Source organism: Coregonus clupeaformis, chromosome 1, assembly GCF_020615455.1.
Source record: "Coregonus clupeaformis isolate EN_2021a chromosome 1, ASM2061545v1, whole genome shotgun sequence".
Lineage (NCBI taxonomy): Eukaryota > Metazoa > Chordata > Actinopteri > Salmoniformes > Salmonidae > Coregonus > Coregonus clupeaformis.
This window is the reverse complement of record NC_059192.1, coordinates 74,036,686-74,063,192: the sequence shown is the minus strand read 5'-3', so window position 1 is coordinate 74,063,192 and position 26,507 is coordinate 74,036,686.

Genomic DNA, 26,507 nt, shown 5'->3' with positions numbered 1-26,507 from the left:
CAGTACAGCACAAATATAGTTCAGCACAATACTGTTCAGTACAGTTCGGTAATACAGTACAGTAGAGTTCAATATAGTAGAGTTCAAAGGCAAGGTAAATTAGGAGTTCAGTACAACAGAGTAGAGTTCAATAGAATTTGAAAACAGCACAGCACAGTAGAGTTCAGTGCAGACAGTAAAGTCTCGGTACACAATAGAGCGACAGTGAGAGTTAATTTCACAGTAGAGTTCAGTACAGTAAATTTGAGTTCTTTACAGTAGAGTTCAGTACAGTAAACTAGAGTTCACCACAATAGAGTTACACAATCACAGCACAGCAGAGTCAAGTCTGAAGTACAGTAGAGTTCAGCCCTGGCAGAGTTTAGTTCAGTAGAGTATAGTAGAGTTCAGCACTGTACAGTAGAGTTCATACAGCACAGTCAGCAGAGTTACATGTGCACATGTACAGTAGAGTCCAGGACAGCACAGTAGAGTCAGGAGTTCAATATGTTACCAGCACAGTAGGTTTTTAGTAAGTGGAGTCAGTACAGCACAGCACAGCAGAGCTAATTACAGGCAGAGTTCAGTACACAGCAAATTAGGAGTTCTTTACAGGCAGAGTCCAGTACAGTAACCTAGAGTTCGGCACAACAGAGTATGCACTATCATAAGCACAGCAGAGCCAAGCGGAGTTCAGTTCAGTAGAGCTTTAGTTCAGCAGAGTACAGTAGAGTCCAGCACCGTCACAGTAGAGTTCAGTACAGCACAGTACAGTAGAGTTCAGTACACAGTGAGTTCAGGACAGTACATATAGAGTTCCAGTACAGCATACTTCAGGCACAGTTCAGTACAGTAGAGTTCAGTACAGAGAGCAGAGTGGATCAGTAGACTACATCCAGCACACAGCACAGTTCGGGTACAATAGAGCCAAGGATAAAGCACTTAACACAGCAGAGTTCATGACTTGGAGTCCAGCACAATAGAGTTACACATTTTAGCACAGTAGATCAGCACAGTAGAGTCCAGCAGAGTCCAGTAGAGTGTTCGCCCAGCAGAGTGCACAGCAGAGCACAGCAGAGTCCAGCACTACTAAGCAAAGAGTCAGTGCACGGCACAGCAGAGATCACAGACAGCACAGCACAGAGTCAAAAACACAGTACAGCAGCAGCCTTAAGTCCCACAGTAGGAAGTCCAGTAGAGTTCAGTACAGTACAGCTCAGTGCGGCACAATGAGCACAGCAGAGTTTAAATAACACAGTAGAGTCGGCACAGTAATACAGCAGAGTTCAGTACAACACAGTACACAGTAGGAGTTCAGTACAGTAGAGTTCAGCAGTTACAGCCATAAGAAGAGCTCAGTTCAGCACAGTAGAGTTCAGGTCAGTAGAGTTCAGTTCAGTAGAGTTCAGTCTGTCAGCAGAGTCATTGTAGGTCGCTTTGTGCACAGCAGAGTTAGTACGTACATTACAGTAGTCACAGTACATAGATCAGACCCAAGAGTTAGTGACAGCACATTGTCCAGCATAGTTGTACAGTAGAGTTCAGTACAGCACAGCAAAGCACAGGCACTGTAGAGCACAGTACAGCGTTGGGAGTTCAGTACTGTACAGTGAGTTTCAGTACATTACAGTAGAGTTCAGTACACAGTTCATACAGTAGAGTTCAGTACAGTACAGTGGAGTTCAGGACAGTACAGTACAGTAGAGTTCAATACAGCACAGTACAGTATAGTTCAGTACAGTAGAGTTCAGTACAGCACAGTACAGTAGAGTTCAGTACAGTAGAGTTCAATACAATACTCTCAGTACAGTAGAGTCCAGTACAGTACACTAGAGTCAGTTCAGTAGAATTCAGTACAGTACAGAAGAGTACAGTACAGTAGAGTTCAGTACGGTACAGTAGAGTAGAGTTCAGTACAGTATAGTTCAGTACAGTAGAGTTCAGGTCAGTAGAGTTCAGTACACAGTAGGGTTAAGTACAGTAGAGTTCAGTACAGTACAGTACAGTTCGGTACAATAGAGTACAGTAGAGTTAAATACAGTAGAGTTCAGTACAGTAAATAGATTCAGTAGAGTTCAGTACAGTAAATTAGAGTTTAGTACAATACAGTACACAGTAGAGTCAAGTTCAGTACAGTAGAGTTCAGTAGAGTTCAGTTCAGTAGAGTTCAGTACTGTACAGTAGAGTATTGTAGAGTTCAGTACTGTACAGTAGAGTTCATTACAGCACAGTACAGTAGAGTTCAGTACAGTACAGTAGAGTTCAGGACTGTACAGTACAGTAGAGTTCAATACAGCACAGTACAGTATAGTTCATTACAGTAGAGTTCAGTACCGCACAGTACAGTAGAGTATCTGTACAGTACAGTAGAGTTCAGTACAGTTCATTACAGTAGAGTTCAGTACAGTAGAGTTCAGTACAGCAGAGTAGAGTTCAGTAGAATTCAGTACAGCACAGTACAGTAGAGTTCAGTACAGTACAGTACAGTTCGGTACAATAGAGTACAGGAGAGTTAATTACAGTAGAGTTCAGTACCAGAAATTAGAGTTCTTTACAGTAGAGTTCAGTACAGTAAATTAGAGTTCAGTACAATAGAGTTAAGTACATTACAGTACAGTAGAGTCAAGTTCAGTACAGTATAGTTCAGTAGAGTTCAGTTCAGTAGAGTTTAGTTCAGTAGAGTACAGTAGAGTACAGTAGAGTACAGTAGAGTTCAGTACTGTACAGTAGAGTTCAGTACAGCACAGTACAGTAGAGTTCAGTACAGTACAGTAGAGTTCAGGACAGTACAGTACAGTAGAGTTCAATACAGCACAGTACAGTAGAGTTCAGTACATTAGAGTTCAGTACAGCACAGTACAGTAGAGTTCTGTACAGTACAGTAGAGTTCAGTACAGTACAGTAGAGTTCAATAAAACACAGTACATTATAGTTCAGTAGAGTTCAGTACAGCACAGTACAGTAGAGTTCAGTACAATACTGCTCAGTACAGTAGAGTTCAGTACAGTACAGTAGAGTAGAGTTCAGTAGAATTCAGTACAGTACAGAAGAGTACAGTACAGTATAGTTCAGTACAGTAGAGTTCAGGTCAGTAGAGTTCAGTACAGTAGGGTTAAGTACAGTAGAGATCTGTACAGCACAGTACAGTAGTGTTTAGTATATTACAGTAGTGTTCAGTAGAGTTCAGTACAGCACAGTACAGTATAATTCAGTACAGTATAGTAGAGTTCAGTACAGTACAGTAAAGTACAGCACTGTAGAGTACAGTACAGTGGAGTTCAGTACAGTACAGTTCAGTACATTACATTAGAGTACAGTAGAGTAGAGTACAATACAGTACAGTAGAGTACAGTACAGTACAGTTGAGTTCAGTACAGTGAAGTAAAGTTCGGTACAATACAGTACAGTTCAGTACATTACAGTAGAGTACAGTAGAGTTCAGTACAGCACAGTATAGTTCAGTACAATACTGTTCAGTACAGTCGGTACAATACAGTACAGTAGAGTTCAATACAGTAGAGGTCAGTACAGTACAGTATATTAGAGTTCAGTACAACAGAGATAAGTCAAGTACATTACAGTAGAGTTCAGTTCAGTACAGTAGAGTTCAGTTCAGTAGATTTCAGTACAGCACAGTAGAGCAGAGTTCAGTACAGTACAGTAAAGTACAGTACAGTACTGTAGAGTACAGTACAGTGGAGTTCAGTACAGTACAGTTCAGTACATTACAGAAGAGTAGAGTACAGTACAGTTCAGTAGAGTACAGTAGAGTTCAGTACATTACAGTAGAGTTCAGTACAATGCAGTAGAGTTCAATAAAACACAGTGCAGTATAGTTCAGTACAGCACAGTACAGTAGAGTTCAGTACAGTAGAGTTCAGTACAGTACAGTAGAATTCAGTACAACACAGTATAGTTCAGTACAGTAGAGTTCAGTACAGCACAATATAGTTCAGTACAATACTGTTCAGTACAGTTCGGTACAATACAGTACAGTAGAGTTCAATATAGTAGAGTTCAGTACAGTACAGTAAATTAGAGTTCAGTACAACAGAGTAGAGTTCAATAGAATTCAGTACAGCACAGTACAGTAGAGTTCAGTGCAGGACAGTAAAGTTCGGTACAATAGAGTACAGGAGAGTTAATTACAGTAGAGTTCAGTACAGTAAATTAGAGTTCTTTACAGTAGAGTTCAGTACAGTAAATTAGAGTTCAGTACAATAGAGTTAAGTACATTACAGTACAGTAGAGTCAAGTTCAGTACAGTAGAGTTCAGCTCAGTAGAGTTTAGTTCAGTAGAGTATAGTAGAGTTCATAGTACTGTACAGTAGAGTTCAGTACCACCCAGTACAGTAGAGTTCAGTACAGTACAGTAGGGAGTTCAGGACAGTACAGTAGGTAGAGTTCAAATGCACAGTACAGTATAGTTTTAGTACAGTAGAGTTCAGTACAGCACAGTACAGTAGAGTTAATTACAGTAGGGTTCAGTACAGTAAATTAGAGTTCTTTACAGTAGAGTTCAGTACAGTAAATTAGAGTTCAGTACAATAGAGTTAAGTACATTACAGTACAGTAGAGTCAAGTTCAGTACAGTATAGTTCAGTATAGTTCAGTTCAGTAGAGTTTAGTTCAGTAGAGTACAGTAGAGTACAGTAGAGTACAGTAGAGTACAGTAGAGTACAGTACTGTACAGTAGAGTTCAGTACAGCACAGTACAGTAGAGTTCAGTACAGTACAGTAGAGTTCAGGACAGTACAGTACAGTAGAGTTCAATACAGCACAGTACAGTATAGTTCAGTACATTAGAGTTCAGTACAGCACAGTACAGTAGAGTTCAATACAATACAGTAGAGTTCAGGACAGTACAGTAGAGTTCAATACAGCACAGTACAGTATAGTTCAGTACAGTAGAGTTCAGTACATCACAGTACAGTAGAGTTCAATACAATACTGCTCAGTACAGTAGAGTCCAGTACAGTACACTAGAGTCGAGTTCAGTAGAATTCAGTACAGTACAGAAGAGTACAGTACAGTAGAGTTCAGTACGGTACAGTAGAGTTCAGTACAGTATAGTTCAGTACAGTAGAGTTCAGGTCAGTAGAGTTCAGTACAGTAGGGTTAAGTACAGTAGAGTTCAGTATAGTACAGTACAGTTCGGTACAATAGAGTACAGTAGAGTTAATTACAGTAGAGTTCAGTACAGTAAATTAGATTTCTTTACAGTAGAGTTCAGTACAGTAAATTAGAGTTCAGTACAATAGAGTTAAGTACATTACAGTACAGTAGAGTCAAGTTCAGTACAGTAGAGTTCAGTAGAGTTCAGTTCAGTAGAGTTCAGTACTGTACAGTAGAGTATTGTAGAGTTCAGTACTGTACAGTAGAGTTCATTACAGCACAGTACAGTAGAGTTCAGTACAGTACAGTAGAGTTCAGGACAGTACAGTACAGTAGAGTTCAGTACAGCACAGTACAGTATAGTTCATTAAAGTAGAGTTCAGTACCGCACAGTACAGTAGAGTTCTGTACAGTACAGTAGAGTTCAGTACTGTACAGTAGAGTTCAGTACTGTACAGTAGAGTTCAGTACAGTACAGTACAGTAGAGTTCAGTACAATACAGTAGAGTTCAGGACAGTACAGTACAGTAGAGTTCAATACAGCACAGTACAGTATAGTTCAGTACAGTAGAGTTCAGTACAGCACAGTACAGTAGAGTTCAGTACAGTAGAGTTCAATACAATACTGCTCAGTACAGTAGAGTCCAGTACAGTACACTAGAGTCGAGTTCAGTAGAATTCAGTACAGTACAGAAGAGTACAGTACAGTAGAGTTCAGTACGGTACAGTAGAGTAGAGTTCAGTACAGTATAGTTCAGTACAGTAGAGTTCAGGTCAGTAGAGTTCAGTACAGTAGGGTTAAGTACAGTAGAGTTCAGTACAGTACAGTACAGTTCGGTACAATAGAGTACAGTAGAGTTAAATACAGTAGAGTTCAGTACAGTAAATTAGAGTTCAGTACAATAGAGTTAAGTACATTACAGTACAGTAGAGTCAAGTTCAGTACAGTAGAGTTCAGTAGAGTTCAGTTCAGTAGAGTTCAGTACTGTACAGTAGAGTATTGTAGAGTTCAGTACTGTACAGTAGAGTTCATTACAGCACAGTACAGTAGAGTTCAGTACAGTACAGTAGAGTTCAGGACTGTACAGTACAGTAGAGTTCAATACAGCACAGTACAGTATAGTTCATTACAGTAGAGTTCAGTACCGCACAGTACAGTAGAGTTCTGTACAGTACAGTAGAGTTCAGTACAGTTCATTACAGTAGAGTTCAGTACAGTAGAGTTCAGTACAGCAGAGTAGAGTTCAGTAGAATTCAGTACAGCACAGTACAGTAGAGTTCAGTACAGTACAGTACAGTTCGGTACAATAGAGTACAGGAGAGTTAATTACAGTAGAGTTCAGTACCGTAAATTAGAGTTCTTTACAGTAGAGTTCAGTACAGTAAATTAGAGTTCAGTACAATAGAGTTAAGTACATTACAGTACAGTAGAGTCAAGTTCAGTACAGTATAGTTCAGTAGAGTTCAGTTCAGTAGAGTTTAGTTCAGTAGAGTACAGTAGAGTACAGTAGAGTACAGTAGAGTTCAGTACTGTACAGTAGAGTTCAGTACAGCACAGTACAGTAGAGTTCAGTACAGTACAGTAGAGTTCAGGACAGTACAGTACAGTAGAGTTCAATACAGCACAGTACAGTAGAGTTCAGTACATTAGAGTTCAGTACAGCACAGTACAGTAGAGTTCTGTACAGTACAGTAGAGTTCAGTACAGTACAGTAGAGTTCAATAAAACACAGTACAGTATAGTTCAGTAGAGTTCAGTACAGCACAGTACAGTAGAGTTCAGTACAATACTGCTCAGTACAGTAGAGTTCAGTACAGTACAGTAGAGTAGAGTTCAGTAGAATTCAGTACAGTACAGAAGAGTACAGTACAGTATAGTTCAGTACAGTAGAGTTCAGGTCAGTAGAGTTCAGTACAGTAGGGTTAAGTACAGTAGAGATCTGTACAGCACAGTACAGTAGTGTTTAGTATATTACAGTAGTGTTCAGTAGAGTTCAGTACAGCACAGTACAGTATAATTCAGTACAGTATAGTAGAGTTCAGTACAGTACAGTAAAGTACAGCACTGTAGAGTACAGTACAGTGGAGTTCAGTACAGTACAGTTCAGTACATTACATTAGAGTACAGTAGAGTAGAGTACAATACAGTACAGTAGAGTACAGTACAGTACAGTTGAGTTCAGTACAGTGAAGTAAAGTTCGGTACAATACAGTACAGTTCAGTACATTACAGTAGAGTACAGTAGAGTTCAGTACAGCACAGTATAGTTCAGTACAATACTGTTCAGTACAGTTCGGTACAATACAGTACAGTAGAGTTCAATACAGTAGAGGTCAGTACAGTACAGTATATTAGAGTTCAGTACAACAGAGATAAGTCAAGTACATTACAGTAGAGTTCAGTTCAGTACAGTAGAGTTCAGTTCAGTAGATTTCAGTACAGCACAGTAGAGCAGAGTTCAGTACAGTACAGTAAAGTACAGTACAGTACTGTAGAGTACAGTACAGTGGAGTTCAGTACAGTACAGTTCAGTACATTACAGAAGAGTAGAGTACAGTACAGTTCAGTAGAGTACAGTAGAGTTCAGTACAGTACAGTAGAGTTCAGTACAATGCAGTAGAGTTCAATAAAACACAGTGCAGTATAGTTCAGTACAGCACAGTACAGTAGAGTTCAGTACAGTAGAGTTCAGTACAGTACAGTAGAATTCAGTACAACACAGTATAGTTCAGTACAGTAGAGTTCAGTACAGCACAATATAGTTCAGTACAATACTGTTCAGTACAGTTCGGTACAATACAGTACAGTAGAGTTCAATATAGTAGAGTTCAGTACAGTACAGTAAATTAGAGTTCAGTACAACAGAGTAGAGTTCAATAGAATTCAGTACAGCACAGTACAGTAGAGTTCAGTGCAGGACAGTAAAGTTCGGTACAATAGAGTACAGGAGAGTTAATTACAGTAGAGTTCAGTACAGTAAATTTGAGTTCTTTACAGTAGAGTTCAGTACAGTAAATTAGAGTTCAGTACAATAGAGTTAAGTACATTACAGTACAGTAGAGTCAAGTTCAGTACAGTAGAGTTCAGCTCAGTAGAGTTTAGTTCAGTAGAGTATAGTAGAGTTCAGTACTGTACAGTAGAGTTCAGTACAGCACAGTACAGTAGAGTTCAGTACAGTACAGTAGAGTTCAGGACAGTACAGTAGAGTAGAGTTCAATACAGCACAGTACAGTATAGTTTAGTACAGTAGAGTTCAGTACAGCACAGTACAGTAGAGTTAATTACAGTAGAGTTCAGTACAGTAAATTAGAGTTCTTTACAGTAGAGTTCAGTACAGTAAATTAGAGTTCAGTACAATAGAGTTAAGTACATTACAGTACAGTAGAGTCAAGTTCAGTACAGTAGAGTTCAGTTCAGTAGAGTTTAGTTCAGTAGAGTATAGTAGAGTTCAGTACTGTACAGTAGAGTTCAGTACAGCACAGTACAGTAGAGTTCAGTACAGTACAGTAGAGTTCAGGACAGTACAGTAGAGTTCTGTACAGTACAGTACAGTTCAGTACAGTTCAGTACAGTAGAGTTCAGTACAGCAGAGTGGAGTTCAGTAGAATTCAGTACAGCACAGTACAGTTCGGTACAATAGAGTACAGGATAGTTAATTACAGTAGAGTTCAGTACAGTAAATTAGAGTTCAGTACAATAGAGTTAAGTACATTTTAGTACAGTAGAGTCAAGTTCAGTACAGTAGAGTTCAGTAGAGTTCAGTAGAGTTTCGTTCAGTAGAGTACAGTAGAGTACAGTAGAGTTCAGTACTGTACAGTAGAGTTCAGTACAGCACAGTACAGTAGAGTTTAGTACAGTACAGTACAGTAGAGTTCAATACAACACAGTACAGTATAGTTTAGTTCAATACAGTAGAGTTCAGTAGAGTTCAGTACAGTAGAGTTCAGTGCAGCACAGTACAGTATAGTTTAGTTCAATACAGTAGAGTTCAGTACAGTACAGTAGAGATCAGTACAACACAGTACAGAAGAGTATAGTACAGTAGAATTCAGTACGGTACTCTAGAGTTCAGTACAGTATAGTTCAGTACAGTAGAGTTCAGGTCAGTAGAGTTCAGTACAGTAGGGTTAAGTACAGTAGAGTCCAGTACAGCACAGTACAGTAGTGTTTAGTATATTACAGTAGCGTTCAGTACAGTAGAGTTCAGTACAGCGCAGTACAGTATTGTTCAGTACAGTACAGTAGAGTTCAGTACAGTACAGTAAAGTACAGTACTGTAGAGTACAGTACAGTGGAGTTCAGTACAGTACAGTTTAGTACATTACAGTAGAGTACAGTACAGTTCAGTACAGTAGAGTTCAGTACAGCAGAGTGGAGTTCAGTAGAATTCAGTACAGCACAGTACAGTTCGGTACAATAGAGTACAGGATAGTTAATTACAGTAGAGTTCAGTACAGTAAATTAGAGTTCAGTACAATAGAGTTAAGTACATTTTAGTACAGTAGAGTCAAGTTCAGTACAGTAGAGTTCAGTAGAGTTCAGTAGAGTTTAGTTCAGTAGAGTACAGTAGAGTACAGTAGAGTTCAGTACTGTACAGTAGAGTTCAGTACAGCACAGTACAGTAGAGTTTAGTACAGTACAGTACAGTAGAGTTCAATACAACACAGTACAGTATAGTTTAGTTCAATACAGTAGAGTTCAGTAGAGTTCAGTACAGTAGAGTTCAGTGCAGCACAGTACAGTATAGTTTAGTTCAATACAGTAGAGTTCAGTACAGTACAGTAGAGATCAGTACAACACAGTACAGAAGAGTATAGTACAGTAGAATTCAGTACGGTACTCTAGAGTTCAGTACAGTATAGTTCAGTACAGTAGAGTTCAGGTCAGTAGAGTTCAGTACAGTAGGGTTAAGTACAGTAGAGTCCAGTACAGCACAGTACAGTAGTGTTTAGTATATTACAGTAGCGTTCAGTACAGTAGAGTTCAGTACAGCGCAGTACAGTATTGTTCAGTACAGTACAGTAGAGTTCAGTACAGTACAGTAAAGTACAGTACTGTAGAGTACAGTACAGTGGAGTTCAGTACAGTACAGTTTAGTACATTACAGTAGAGTTCAGTAGAGTTCAGTACAGTAGAATACAGTACAGTACAGTACATTAGAGTAGATTAGAGTAGAGTAGAGTTCAGTAGAGTTCATTAGAGTTCAGTAGAGTTCAGTACATTACAGTAGAGTTCAGTACAGTACAGTAGAGTTCAGTAGAATTCAGTACAGTAGAGTTCAGTACAGCACAGTACAGTTTGGTACAATACAGTACAGTTCAGTACAGTACAGTAGAGTTCAGTAGAGTTCAGTACATTTCAGTAGAGTTCAGTACAGTAGAGTTCAGTACAGTAGAGTTCAGTAGAGTTCAGTTCAGTAGAGTTCAGTTCAGTAGAGTACAGTAGATTTCAGTTTAGTAGAGTTAAGTACAGTACAGTATAGTTCAGTACAGCACAGTACAGTAGAGTTCAGTTCAGTAGAGTTCAGTAGAGTTCAGTACAGTAAAGTTCAGCACAGTAGAGTTCTGTAGAGTTCAGTTAATTAGAGTACAGTTCAGTACAGTACGGTAGAGTTCAGTACAGTACAGTAGAGTTCAGTAGAGTTCAATAGAGTTCAGTACATTACAGTAGAGTTCAGTTCAGTACAGTCGAGTTCAGCACAGTAGAGTTCTGTAGAGTTCAGTTAATTAGAGTTCAGTTCAGTAGAGTTCAGTAGATTTCAGTATAGTAGTGTAGAGTTCAGTACAGTACAGTAGAGTTCAGTAGAATTCAGTACAGTAGAGTTCAGTACAGTACAGTACAGTTCGGTACAATACAGTACAGTTCAGTAGAGTACAGTACAGTAGAGTTCAGTAGAGTTCAGTAGAATTCAGTACATTACAGTAGAGTTCAGTTCAGTACAGTAGAGTTCAGTTCAGTAGAGTACAGTAGAGTTCAGTACTGTACAGTAGAGTTCAGTACAGCAAAGTACAGTAGAGTTCAATACAGCAAAGTACAGTAGAGTTCAGTACAATACAGTAGAGTTCAATAAAATACAGTACAGTATAGTTCAGTACAGTAGAGTTCAGTACAGTAGAGTTCAGTACAGTACAGTAGAATTCAGTACAACACAGTATAGTTCAGTACAGTAGAGTTCAGTACAGCACAGTATAGTTCAGTACAATTACTGTTCAGTACAGTTCGGTACAATACAGTACAGTAGAGTTCAATACAGTAGAGTTCAGTACAGTACAGTAAATTAGAGTTCAGTACAATAGAGTTAAGTACAATACATTACAGTAGAGTTCAATACAACACAGTACAGTAGAGTTCAGTTCAGTAGAGTTCAGTAGAGTTCAGTACAGTAGAGTTCATTTCAGCACAGTACAGTATAGTTTAGTACAATACAGTAGAGTTCAGTACAGTACAGTAGAGATCAGTACAACACAGTACAGAAGAGTACAGTACAGTAGAGTTCAGTACGGTACAGTAGAGTTCAGGACAGTATAGTTCAGCACAGTACAGTAGAGTTCAGGGCAGTGGAGTTCAGTACAGTAGAGTTCAGTACAGTAGAGTTCAGTACAGCACAGTACAGTAGTGTTCAATATATTACAGTAGCGTTCAGTACGGTACAGTAGAGCTCAGGACAGTATAGTTCAGTACAGTACAGTAGAGTTCAGGGCAGTGGAGTTCAGTACAGTAGAGTTCAGTCCAGTAGAGTTCAGTACAGTAGAGTTCAGTACAGCACAGTGCAGTATTGTTCAATATATTACAGTAGCGTTCAGTACAGTAGAGTTCAGTACAGCACAGTACAGTATAGTTCAGTACAGTAGAGTTCAGTAGAGTAGAGTTCAGTACAGTACAGTAGAGTTCAGAACTGTACAGTTCAGTACAGTGAGTTCAGTACAGTATAGTTCAATACAGCACAGTACAGTAGATTAAAGTACAATACTATATAATTCAGTAGAGTCCAGTACAGTACAGTAGAGTTCAGTACAGTAGAATTCAGTACAGTACAGTAGTGTTCAATACAGCACAGTAGAGTAGAGTTCAGTACATTACAGTAGAGTTCAGTACAGTAGTGTTCAGTACAGTTCAGTACAGTACAGTAGAGTTCAATACAGCACAGTACAGTAGATTAGAGTACAGTACAGTACTACAGAATTCAGTACAGTTCCGTACAGTTCTGTACAGTAGAGTTCAGTACAGTAGAGCTCAGTACAGTACGGTAGAGTTCAGTACAGTACAGTAGAGTTCAGTAGAGTTCAGTACATTACAGTAGAGTTCAGTTCAGTACAGTAGAGTTCAGAACAGTAGAGTTCTGTAGAGTTCAGTTAAGTAGAGTTCAGTTCCGTAGAGTACAGTAGAGTTCAGTACAGTACAGTAGAGTTCAGTACAATACAGTAGAGTTCAATAAAATACAGTACAGTATAGTTCAGTACAGTAGAGTTCATTACAGCACATTACAGTAGAGTTCAGTACAGTAGAGTTCAGTACAGTACAGTAGAATTCAGTACAACACAGTAGAGTTCAGTAGAGTTCAGTACAGCACAGTATAGTTCAGTACAATACTGTTCAGTACAGTAGAGTTCAGTAGAGTAGAGTTCAGTAGAATTCAGTACAGTACAGTAGAGTTAGGTACAGTACAGTACAGTAGAGTTCAATACAACACAGTACAGTAGAGTTCAGTACAGTAGAGTTCAGTGCAGCACAGTACAGTATAGTTTAGTACAATAGAGTAGAGTTCAGTACAGTACAGTAGAGATCAGTACAGTATAGTTCAGTACAGTAGAGTTCAGGTCAGTAGAGTTCAGTACAGTAGGGTTAAGTACAGTAGAGTTCAGTACAGCACAGTACAGTAGTGTTTAGTATATTACAGTAGCGTTCAGTACAGTAGAGTTCAGTACAGCACAGTACAGCATAGTTCAGTACAGTACAGTACAGTAAAGTACAGTACTGTAGAGTAACATTCTGAGAGTAGGACCCTGCCTTACACAGGAAGCGGCACAGGTCCTAATCCAGGCACTTGTCATCTCCCGTCTGGATTACTGGAACTCGCTGTTGGCTGGGCTCCCTGCATTTGCCATTAAACCCCTACAACTCATCCAGAATGCCGCAGCCCGTCTGGTGTTCAACCTTCCCAAGTTCTCTCACGTCACCCAGCTCCTCCGCACACTCCACTGGCTTCCAGTTGAAGCTCGCATCTGCTATAAGACCATGGTGCTTGCCTACGGAGCTGTGAGGGGAACGGCACCTCCGTACCTTCAGGCTCTGATCAGTCCCTACACCCAAACGAGGGCATTGCGTTCATCCACCTCTGGCCTGCTGGCTCCCCTACCTCTGTGGAAGCACAGTTCCCGCTCAGCCCAGTAAACTCTTCGCTGCTCTGGCACCCCAATGGTGGAACAAGCTCCCTCACGACGCCAGGACAGCGGAGTCACTCACCACCTTCCGGAGACACTTGAAACCCCACCTCTTTAAGGAATACCTGGGATAGGATAAAGTAATCCTTCTACCCCCCTTACCCCACCCCAAAGAAAGAAAAAAACATATTGTAAAGTGGTTATCCCACTGACTATAAGGTGAATGCACCAATTTGTAAGTCGCTCTGGATAAGAGCGTCTGCTAAATGACGTAAATGTAGATGTAGAGTACAGTACAGTGGAGTTCAGTAGAGTTCAGTACAGTAGAGTACAGTACAGTACAGTAGAGTTCAGTACAGTACAGTAGAGTTCATTACAGTACAGAAGAGTTCGGTACAATACAGTACAGTTCAGTACAGTAGAGTTCAGTAGAGTTCAGTACATTACAGTAGAGTTCAGTACAGTACAGTATAATAGAGTTCAGTAGAATTCAGTACAGTAGATTTCAGTACAGTACAGTACAGTTCGGTACAATACAGTATAGTTCAGTACAGTAAGGTACAGTAGAGTTCAGTAGAGTTCAGTAGAGTTCAGTACATTACAGTAGAGTTCAGTTCAGTACAGTAGAGTTCAGTAGAGTTCAGTAGAGTTCAGTTCAGTAGAGTACAGTAGAGTTCAGTACTGTACAGTAGAGTTCAGTACAACACAGTACAGAAGAGTACAGTACAGTAGAGTTCAGTACAGTATAGTTCAGTACAGTACAGTAGAGTTCAGGTCAGTAGAGTTCAGTACAGTAGAGTTCAGTACATCACAGTACAGTAGTGTTTAGTATATTACAGTTGCGTTCAGTACAGTAGAGTTCAGTAGAGTTCAGTACAGCACAGTACAGTATAGTTCATTACAGTACATTAGAGTTCAGTACAGTACAGTAGAGTTCAGTACAGTACAGTACAGTACAGTAGAGTAAAGTACAGTAGAGTTCAGTTCATTAGAGTTCAGTACATTACAATAGAGTTCAGTTCAGTACAGTATAGTTCAGTAGAGTAGAGTTCAGTACAGTAGAGTTCAGTACACTACAGTAGAGTTCAGTGCAGCACAGTACAGTATAGTTCAGTACAGTAGTGTTCAGTACAGCACAGTACAGTTAAGTTCAGTTCAGCACAGTACAGTAGAGTTCATTACAGTATAGTTCAGTACAGTACAGTAAATTAGAGTTCAATACAGTAGAGTTCAGTACAGTACAGTAGAGTTCAGTACAGTACAGTACAGTAGAGTGAAGTACAGTAGAGTTCAGTTCATTAGAGTTCAGTACATTACAATAGAGTTCAGTTCAGTACTGTATAGTTCAGTAGAGTAGAGTAGAGTTCAGTACAGTAGAGTTCAGTACACTACAGTAGAGTTCAGTGCAGCACAGTACAGTATAGTTCAGTACAGTAGTGTTCAGTACAGCACAGTACAGTTAAGTACAGTACAGTTCAGTTCAGCACAGTACAGTACAGTAGAGTTCAGTACAGTACAGTACAGTAGAGTTCCGTAGTATTCAGTACAGCACATTACAGTTCGGTACAATACAGTACAGTAGAGTTCATTACAGTAGAGTTCAGTACAGTACAGTAAATTAGAGTTCAATACAGTAGAGTTCAGTACAGTACAATACAGTAGAGTTCAGCACAGTACAGTACAGTTCAGTTCAGTTCAGTTCAGCACAGTACAGTACAGTAGAGTTCAGTACAGTACAGTACAGTACAGTACAGTAGAGTTCCGTAGTATTCAGTACAGCACATTAGAGTTCGGTACAATACAGTACAGTAGAGTTCATTACAGTAGAGTTCAGTACAGTACAGTAAATTAGAGTTCAATACAGTAGAGTTCAGTACAGTACAGTAGAGTTCAGTACAGTACAGTACAGTAGAGTAAAGTACAGTAGAGTTCAGTTCAGTAGAGTTCAGTACATTACAATAGAGTTCAGTTCAGTAGAGTTCAGTAGAGTTCAGTACACTACAGTAGAGTTCAGTGCAGCACAGTACAGTATAGTTCAGTACAGTAGTGTTCAGTACAGCACAGTACAGTAGTGTTCAGTACAGTACAGTAGAGTTCACTACAGTAGAGTTTAGTGCAGCACAGTACAGTATAGTTTAGTACAATACAGTAGAGTTCAGTACAGTATAGTTCAGTACAGTACAGTAGAGTTCAGGTCAGTAGAGTTCAGTACAGTATAGTTCAGTACAGTACAGTAGAGTTCAGGTCAGTAGAGTTCAGTACAGTAGAGTTCAGTACATCACAGTACAGTAGTGTTTAGTATATTACAGTTGCGTTCAGTATAGTAGAGTTCAGAAGAGTTCAGTACAGCACAGTACAGTATAGTTCAGTACAGTACATTAGAGTTCAGTACAGTACAGTAGAGTTCAGTACAGTATAGTACAGTACAGTACAGTAGAGTAAAGTACATTAGAGTTCAGTTCATTAGAGTTCAGTACATTACAATAGAGTTCAGTTCAGTACAGTATAGTTCAGTAGAGTAGAGTAGAGTTCAGTACAGTACAGTACAGTACAGTAGAGTTCCGTAGTATTCAGTACAGCACATTACAGTTCGGTACAATACAGTACAGTAGAGTTCATTACAGTAGAGTTCAGTACAGTACAGTACAGTAGAGTTCAGTACAGTACAGTACAGTACAGTACAGTAGAGTAAAGTACAGTACAGTAGAGTAAAGTACAGTAGAGTTCAGTTCAGTAGAGTTCAGTACATTACAATAGAGTTCAGTTCAGTACAGTATAGTTCAGTAGAGTAGAGGAGAGTTCAGTACAGTACAGTTCAGTACACTACAGTAGAGTTCAGTGCAGCACAGTACAGTATAGTTCAGTACAGTAGTGTTCAGTACAGCACAGTACAGTTAAGTACAGTACAGTTCAGTTCAGCACAGTACAGTACAGTAGAGTTCAGTACAGTACAGTACAGTACAGTAGAGTTCCGTAGTATTCAGTACAGCACATTAGAGTTCGGTACAATACAGTACAGTAGAGTTCATTACAGTAGAGTTCAGTACAGTACAGTAAATTAGAGTTCAATAGGGTAGAGTTCAGTACAGTACAGTAGAGTTCAGTTCAGTACAGTAGAGTTCAGTAGAGTAGAGTTCAGTACAGTAGAGTTCAGTACACTACAGTAGAGTTCAGTGCAGCACAGTACAGTATAGTTCAGTACAGTAGTGTTCAGTACAGCACAGTACAGTAGTGTTCAGTACAGTACAGTAGAGTTCACTACAGTAGAGTTTAGTGCAGCACAGTACAGTATAGTTTAGTACAATACAGTAGAGTTCAGTACAGTACAGTAGAGTTCAGTACAACACAGTACAGAAGAGTCCAGTACAGTAGAGTTCAGTACAGTATAGTTCAGTACAGTACAGTAGAGTTCAGGTCAGTAGAGTTCAGTACAGTAGAGTTCAGTACATCACAGTACAGTAGTGTTTAGTATTTTACAGTTGCGTTCAGTATAGTAGAGTTCAGTAGAGTTCAGTACAGCACAGTACAGTATAGTTCAGTATAGTACATTAGAGTTCAGTACATTACAATAGAGTTCAGTTCAGTACAGTATAGTTCAGTAGAGTAGAGTAGAGTTCAGTACAGTAGAGTTCAGTACACTACAGTAGAGTTCAGTGCAGCACAGTACAGTATAGTTCAGTACAGTAGTGTTCATTTCAGCACAGTACAGTTAAGTACAGTACAGTTCAGTTCAGCACAGTACAGTACAGTAGAGTTCAGTACAGTACAGTACAGTAGAGTTCCGTAGTATTCAGTACAGCACATTAGAGTTCGGTACAATACAGTACAGTAGAGTTCATTACAGTAGAGTTCAGTACAGTACAGTAAATTAGAGTTCAATACAGTAGAGTTCAGTACAGTACAGTAGAGTTCAGTACAGTACAGTACAGTACAGTAGAGTAAAGTACAGTAGAGTTCAGTTCAGTAGAGTTCAGTACATTACAATACAGTTCAGTTCAGTACAGTAGAGTTCAGTACACTACAGTAGAGTTCAGTACACTACAGTAGAGTTCAGTGCAGCACAGTACAGTATAGTTCAGTACAGTGGTGTTCAGTACAGCACAGTACAGTTAAGTACAGTACAGTTCAGTTCAGCACAGTACAGTAGAGTTCAGTATAGTACAGTACAGTACAGTACAGTAGAGTTCCGTAGTATTTAGTACAGCACATTACAGTTCGGTACAATACAGTACAGTAGAGTTCATTACAGTAGAGTTCAGTACAGTACAGTAAATTAGAGTTCAATACAGTAAAGTTCAGCACAGTACAGTACAGTAGAGTTCAGTACAGTACAGTACAGTACAGTACAGTACAGTAAAGTACAGTAGAGTTCAGTTCAGTAGGGTTCAGTACATTACAATAGAGTTCAGTTCAGTACAGTAGAGTTCAGTAGAGTAGAGTTCAGTACAGTAGAGTTCAGTACACTACAGTAGAGTTCAGTGCAACACAGTACAGAAGAGTACAGTACAGTAGAGTTCAGGTCAGTAGAGTTCAGTACAGTAGAGTTCAGTACATCACAGTACAGTAGTGTTTAGTATATTACAGTTGCGTTCAGTATAGTAGAGTTCAGTAGAGTTCAGTACAGCACAGTACAGTATAGTTCAGTACAATACATTAGAGTTCAGTACAGTATAGTACAGTACAGTACAGTAGAGTAAAGTACAGTAGAGTTCAGTTCATTAGAGTTCAGTACATTACAATAGAGTTCAGTTCAGTACAGTATAGATCAGTAGAGTAGAGTAGAGTTCAGTACAGTAGAGTTCAGTACACTACAGTAGAGTTCAGTGCAGCACAGTACAGTATAGTTCATTACAGTAGTGTTCAGTACAGCACAGTACAGTTAAGTACAGTACAGTTCAGTTCAGCACAGTACAGTACAGTAGAGTTCAGTACAGTACAGTACAGTAGAGTTCCGTAGTATTCAGTACAGGACATTACAGTTCGGTACAATACAGTACAGTAGAGTTCATTACAGTAGAGTTCAGTACAGTACAGTAAATTAGAGTTCAATACAGTAGAGTTCAGTACAGTACAGTAGAGTTCAGTACAGTACAGTACAGTACAGTAGAGTAAAGTACAGTAGAGTTCAGTTCAGTAGAGTTCAGTACATTACAATAGAGTTCAGTTCAGTACAGTAGAGTTCAGTACAGTAGAGTTCAGTACATCACAGTACAGTAGTGTTTAGTATATTACAGTTGCATTCAGTATAGTAGATTTCAGTTGAGTTCAGTACAGCACAGTACAGTATAGTTCAATACAGTACATTAGAGTTCAGTACAGTACAGTAGAGTTCAGTACAGTATAGTACAGTACAGTATAGTAGAGTAAAGTACATTAGAGTTCAGTTCATTAGAGTTCAGTACATTACAATAGAGTTCAGTTCAGTACAGTAGAGTTCAGTAGAGTTCAGTACAGTACAGTACAGTACAGTAGAGTTCCGTAGTATTCAGTACAGCACATTACAGTTCGGTACAATACAGTACAGTAGAGTTCATTACAGTAGAGTTCAGTACAGTACAGTACAGTAGAGTTCAGTACAGTACAGTACAGTACAGTAGAGTAAAGTACAGTAGAGTAAAGTACAGTAGAGTTCAGTTCAGTAGAGTTCAGTACATTACAATAGAGTTCAGTTCAGTACAGTATAGTTCAGTAGAGTAGAGGAGAGTTCAGTACAGTACAGTTCAGTACACTACAGTAGAGTTCAGTGCAGCACAGTACAGTATAGTTCAGTACAGTAGTGTTCAGTACAGCACAGTACAGTTAAGTACAGTACAGTTCAGTTCAGCACAGTACAGTACAGTAGAGTTCAGTACAGTACAGTACAGTACAGTAGAGTTCCGTAGTATTCAGTACAGCACATTAGAGTTCGGTACAATACAGTACAGTAGAGTTCATTACAGTAGAGTTCAGTACAGTACAGTAAATTAGAGTTCAATAGGGTAGAGTTCAGTACAGTACAGTAGAGTTCAGTTCAGTACAGTAGAGTTCAGTAGAGTAGAGTTCAGTACAGTAGAGTTCAGTACACTACAGTAGAGTTCAGTGCAGTACAGTACAGTATAGTTCAGTACAGTAGTGTTCAGTACAGCACAGTACAGTAGTGTTCAGTACAGTACAGTAGAGTTCACTACAGTAGAGTTTAGTGCAGCACAGTACAGTATAGTTTAGTACAATACAGTAGAGTTCAGTACAGTACAGTAGAGTTCAGTACAACACAGTACAGAAGAGTCCAGTACAGTAGAGTTCAGTACAGTATAGTTAAGTACAGTACAGTAGAGTTCAGGTCAGTAGAGTTCAGTACAGTAGAGTTCAGTACATCACAGTACAGTAGTGTTTAGTATATTACAGTTGCGTTCAGTATAGTAGAGTTCAGTAGAGTTCAGTAGAGCACAGTACAGTATAGTTCAGTATAGTACATTAGAGTTCAGTACAGTACAGTAGAGTTCAGTACAGTATAATACAGTACAGTACAGTAGAATAAAGTACAGTAGAGTTCAGTTCATTAGAGTTCAGTACATTACAATAGAGTTCAGTTCAGTACAGTATAGTTCAGTAGAGTAGAGTAGAGTTCAGTACAGTAGAGTTCAGTACACTACAGTAGAGTTCAGTGCAGCACAGTACAGTATAGTTCAGTACAGTAGTGTTCATTTCAGCACAGTACAGTTAAGTACAGTACAGTTCAGTTCAGCACAGTACAGTACACTAGAGTTCAGTACAGTACAGTACAGTAGAGTTCCGTAGTATTCAGTACAGCACATTAGAGTTCGGTACAATACAGTACAGTAGAGTTCATTACAGTAGAGTTCAGTACAGTACAGTAAATTAGAGTTCAATACAGTAGAGTTCAGTACAGTACAGTAGAGTTCAGTACAGTACAGTACAGTACAGTACAGTAGAGTAAAGTACAGTAGAGTTCAGTTCAGTAGAGTTCAGTACATTACAATACAGTTCAGTTCAGTACAGTAGAGTTCAGTACAGTAGAGTTCAGTACACTACAGTAGAGTTCAGTGCAGCACAGTACAGTATACTTCAGTACAGTGGTGTTCAGTACAGCACAGTACAGTTAAGTACAGTACAGTAGAGTTCAGTATAGTACAGTACAGTACAGTAGAGTTCCGTAGTATTCAGTACAGCACATTACAGTTCGGTACAATACAGTACAGTAGAGTTCATTACAGTAGAGTTCAGTACAGTACAGTAAATTAGAGTTCAATACAGTAAAGTTCAGCACAGTACAGTACAGTAGAGTTCAGTACAGTACAGTACAGTAAAGTACAGTAGAGTTCAGTTCAGTAGGGTTCAGTACATTACAATAGAGTTCAGTTCAGTACAGTAGAGTTCAGTAGAGTAGAGTTCAGTACAGTAGAGTTCAGTACACTACAGTAGAGTTCAGTGCAACACAGTACAGAAGAGTACAGTACAGTAGAGTTCAGGTCAGTAGAGTTCAGTACAGTAGAGTTCAGTACATCACAGTACAGTAGTGTTTAGTATATTACAGTTGCGTTCAGTATAGTAGAGTTCAGTAGAGTTCAGTTCAGTACAGTACAGTAGAGTTCAGTACAGTACAGTACAGTACAGTAGAGTAAAGTACAGTAGAGTTCAGTTCAGTAGAGTTCAGTACATTACAATAGAGTTCAGTTCAGTACAGTAGAGTTCAGTAGAGTAGAGTTCAGTACAGTAGAGTTCAGTACACTACAGTAGAGTTCAGTGCAGCACAGTACAGTAGTGTTCAGTACAGCACAGTACAGTTAAGTACAGTACAGTTCAGTTCAGCACAGTACAGTAGAGTTCAGTATAGTACAGTACAGTACAGTACAGTAGAGTTCCGTAGTATTCAGTACAGCACATTACAGTTCGGTACAATACAGTACAGTAGAGTTCATTACAGTAGAGTTCAGTACAGTACAGTAAATTAGAGTTCAATACAGTAGAGTTCAGTACAGTACAGTACAGTAGAGTTCAGTACAGTACAGTACAGTACAGTAGAGTAAAGTACAGTAGAGTTCAGTTCAGTAGAGTTCAGTACATTACAATAGAGTTCAGTTCAGTACAGTAGAGTTCAGTACAGTAGGGTTCAGTACACTACAGTAGAGTTCAGTGCAGCACAGTACAGTATAGTTCAGTACAGTAGTGTTCAGTACAGCACAGTACAGTAGTGTTCAGTACAGTACAGTAGAGTTCACTACAGTAGAGTTTAGTGCAGCACAGTACAGTATAGTTTAGTACAATACAGTAGAGTTCAGTACAGTACAGTAGAGTTCAGTACAACACAGTACAGAAGAGTACAGTACAGTAGAGTTCAGGTCAGTAGAGTTCAGTACAGTAGAGTTCAGTACATCACAGTACAGTAGTGTTTAGTATATTACAGTTGCGTTCAGTATAGTAGAGTTCAGTAGGGTTCAGTACAGCACAGTACAGTATAGTTCAGTACAGTACATTAGAGTTCAGTACAGTACAGTAGAGTTCATTACAGTATAGTACAGTACAGTAAAGTACAGTAGAGTTCAGTTCATTAGAGTTCAGTACATTACAATAGAGTTCAGTTCAGTACAGTATAGATCAGTAGAGTAGAGTAGAGTTCAGTACAGTAGAGTTCAGTACACTACAGTAGAGTTCAGTGCAGCACAGTACAGTATAGTTCAGTACAGTAGTGTTCAGTACAGCACAGTACAGTTAAGTACAGTACAGTTCAGTTCAGCACAGTACAGTACAGTAGAGTTCAGTACAGTACAGTACAGTAGAGTTCCGTAGTATTCAGTACAGAACATTACAGTTCGGTACAATACAGTACAGTAGAGTTCATTACAGTAGAGTTCAGTACAGTACAGTAAATTAGAGTTCAATACAGTAGAGTTCAGTACAGTACAGTACAGTAGAGTTCAGTACAGTACAGTACAGTACAGTAGAGTAAAGTACAGTAGAGTTCACTTCAGTAGAGTTCAGTACATTACAATAGAGTTCAGTTCAGTACAGTAGAGTTCAGTAGAGTAGAGTTCAGTACAGTAGAGTTCAGTACACTACAGTAGAGTTCAGTGCAGCACAGTACAGTATAGTTCAGTACAGTACAGTAGAGTTCACTACAGTAGAGTTTAGTGCAGCACAGTACAGTATAGTTTAGTACAATACAGTAGAGTTCAGTACAGTACAGTAGAGTTCAGTACAACACAGTACAGAAGAGTACGGTACAGTAGAGTTCAGTACAGTATAGTTCAGTACAATACAGTAGAGTTCAGGTCAGTAGAGTTCCGTACAGTAGAGTTCAGTACATCACAGTACAGTAGTGTTTAGTATATTACAGTTGCGTTCAGTATAGCAGAGTTCAGTAGAGTACAGCACAGTACAGTTAAGTACAGTACAGTTCAGTTCAGCACAGTACAGTACAGTTCAGTTCAGTTCAGCACAGTACAGTACAGTAGAGTTCAGTACAGTACAGTACAGTACAGTACAGTAGAGTTCCGTAGTATTCAGTACAGCACATTAGAGTTCGGTACAATACAGTACAGTAGAGTTCATTACAGTAGAGTTCAGTACAGTACAGTAAATTAGAGTTCAATACAGTAGAGTTCAGTACAGTACAGTAGAGTTCAGTACAGTACAGTACAGTAGAGTAAAGTACAGTAGAGTTCAGTTCAGTAGAGTTCAGTACATTACAATAGAGTTCAGTTCAGTACAGTATAGTTCAGTAGAGTAGAGTTCAGTACAGTAGAGTTCAGTACACTACAGTAGAGTTCAGTGCAGCACAGTACAGTATAGTTCAGTACAGTAGTGTTCAGTACAGCACAGTACAGTAGTGTTCAGTACAGTACAGTAGAGTTCACTACAGTAGAGTTTAGTGCAGCACAGTACAGTATAGTTTAGTACAATACAGTAGAGATCAGTACAGTACAGTAGAGTTCAGTACAACACAGTACAGAAGAGTACAGTACAGTAGAGTTCAGTACAGTATAGTTCAGTACAGTACAGTAGAGTTCAGGTCAGTAGAGTTCAGTACAGTGGAGTTCAGTACATCACAGTACAGTAGTGTTTAGTATATTACAGTTGCGTTCAGTATAGTAGAGTTCAGTAGAGTTCAGTACAGCACAGTACAGTATAGTTCAGTACAGTACATTAGAGTTCAGTACAGTACAGTAGAGTTCAGTACAGTACAGTACAGTACAGTAGAGTAAAGTACAGTAGAGTTCAGTTCATTAGAGTTCAGTACATTACAATAGAGTTCAGTACAGTATAGTTCAGTTCAGTAGAGTAGAGTTCAGTACAGTAGAGTTCAGTACACTACAGTAGAGTTCAGTGCAGCACAGTACAGTATAGTTCAGTACAGTAGTGTTCAGTACAGCACAGTACAGTTAAGTACAGTACAGTTCAGTTCAGCACAGTACAGTAGAGTTCAGTACAGTACAGTACAGTAGAGTTCCGTAGTATTCAGTACAGCACATTAGAGTTCGGTACAATACAGTACAGTAGAGTTCATTACAGTAGAGTTCAGTACAGTACAGTAAATTAGAGTTCAATACAGTAGAGTTCAGTACAGTACAGTAGAGTTCAGTACAGTACAGTATAGTAGAGTAAAGTACAGTAGAGTTCAGTTCAGTAGAGTTCAGTACATTACAATAGAGTTCAGTTCAGTACAGTAGAGTTCAGTAGAGTAGAGTTCAGTACAGTAGAGTTCAGTACACTACAGTAGAGTTCAGTGCAGCACAGTACAGTATAGTTCAGTACAGTAGTGTTCAGTACAGCACAGTACAGTTAAGTACAGTTCAGTTCAGCACAGTACAGTAGAGTTCAGTATAGTACAGTACAGTACAGTAGAGTTCCGTAGTATTCAGTACAGCACATTACAGTTCGGTACAATACAGTACAGTAGAGTTCATTACAGTATAGTTCAGTACAGTACAGTAAATTAGAGTTCAATACAGTACAGTTCAGTACAGTACAGTAGAGTTCAGTACAGTACAGTACAGTACAGTACAGTAGAGTAAAGTACAGTATAGTTCAGTTCATTAGAGTTCAGTACAGTACAATAGAGTACAGTTCAGTACAGTATAGTTCAGTAGAGTAGAGTAGAGTTCAGTACAGTAGAGTTCAGTACACTACAGTAGAGTTCAGTGCAGCACAGTACAGTATAGTTCAGTACAGTAGTGTTCAGTACAGCACAGTACAGTTAATTACAGTACAGTTCAGTTCAGCACAGTACAGTACAGTAGAGTTCCGTAGTATTCAGTACAGCACATTACAGTTCGGTACAATACAGTACAGTAGAGTTCATTACAGTAGAGTTCAGTACAGTACAGTAAATTAGAGTTCAATACAGTAGAGTTCAGTACAGTACAGTAGAGTTCAGTACAGTACAGTACAGTACAGTAGAGTAAAGTACAGTAGAGTTCAGTTCAGTAGAGTTCAGTACATTACAATAGAGTTCAGTTCAGTACAGTAGAGTTCAGTAGAGTAGAGTTCAGTACAGTAGAGTTCAGCACACTACAGTAGAGTTCAGTGCAGCACAGTACAGTATAGTTAAGTACAGTAGTGTTCAGTACAGCACAGTACAGTAGTTTTCAGTACAGTACAGTAGAGTTCACTACAGTAGAGTTTAGTGCAGCACAGTACAGTATAGTTTAGTACAATACAGTAGAGTTCAGTACAGTACAGTAGAGTTCAGTACAACACAGTACAGAAGAGTACAGTACAGTAGAGTTCAGTAAAGTATAGTTCAGTACAGTACAGTAGAGTTCAGGTCAGTAGAGTTCAGTACAGTAGAGTTCAGTACATCACAGTACAGTAGTGTTTAGTATATTACAGTTGCGTTCAGTATAGTAGAGTTCAGTAGAGTTCAGTACAGCACAGTACAGTCTAGTTCAGTACAGTACATTAGAGTTCAGTACAGTACAGTAGAGTTCAGTACAGTATAGTAGAGTTCAATACAGCACAGTACAGTAGATTAGAGTACAGTACAGTACTATAGAATTCAGTAGAGGTCAGTACAGTAGAGTTCTGTACAATACAGTACAGTGGAGTTCAGTACAGTTCCGTACAGTAGAGTTCAGTACTGTCTAGTTCAGTACAGTACAGTGGAGTTCAGTACAGTACAGTGCAGTACAGTGGAGTTCAGTACAGTTAGTCTCCTGAGTGGCGCAGTGGTCTAAGGCACTGCATCGCAGTGCTAACTGTGCCACTAGAGATCCTGGTTCGAATCCAGGCTCTGTCGCAGCCGGCCGCCACCGGGAGACTCATGGGCAGCGCACAATTGGCCTAGCGTTGTCCAGGGTAGGGGAGGGAATGGCCGGCAGGGATGTAGCTCAGTTGATAGAGCATGGCGTTTGCAACGCCAGGGTTGTGGGTTCAATTCCCACAGGGGATCAGTATGAAAAAAATATATATATATGTATTCACTAACTGTAAGTCGCTCTGGATAAGAGTGTCTGCTAAATGACTAAAATGTAAATGTAAAGTACAGTAGATTACATTAGAGTATAGTAATGGACTGTACCGTACTGTTCTTAACTCTACTGTACTCTACTGTACTGAACTCAACTATACTATACTGAACTGTGCTGTACTGTGCTGTACCGTACTGTACATTAGAACAATAGCCAGTTTGTAAAATATTACCCAAATATGCAAAGGATGATATTGCATATTTCTACCTTTGTGTACCTATTCAGGATACATCACCATGAAGAGAATGACATTCATATTTATAATTATTCATTTCTGTATAGTACAGATCAGGGACCCATGATGGCATTCCTATAATTCTGTTACTGGGTGTAAATCCACTTCACTTACTGTAATTCAATAACTAAAATAGCTTTTTTTCAAACTCAAGGTTTCATGTCATAGCTGCATTCTTTCTGCAGACATCTTTGAATCTTGGAGCAGATATTTAATAGAGTTTTTGGAAAACATGGTTGCATAAAAAAACAGAGGTCTTACTTTAATCCTGTTACCAAACTTTGCATCTGCACAGTTCTTCCAGTAAATGTGTTTTTCTTAAATGTTCA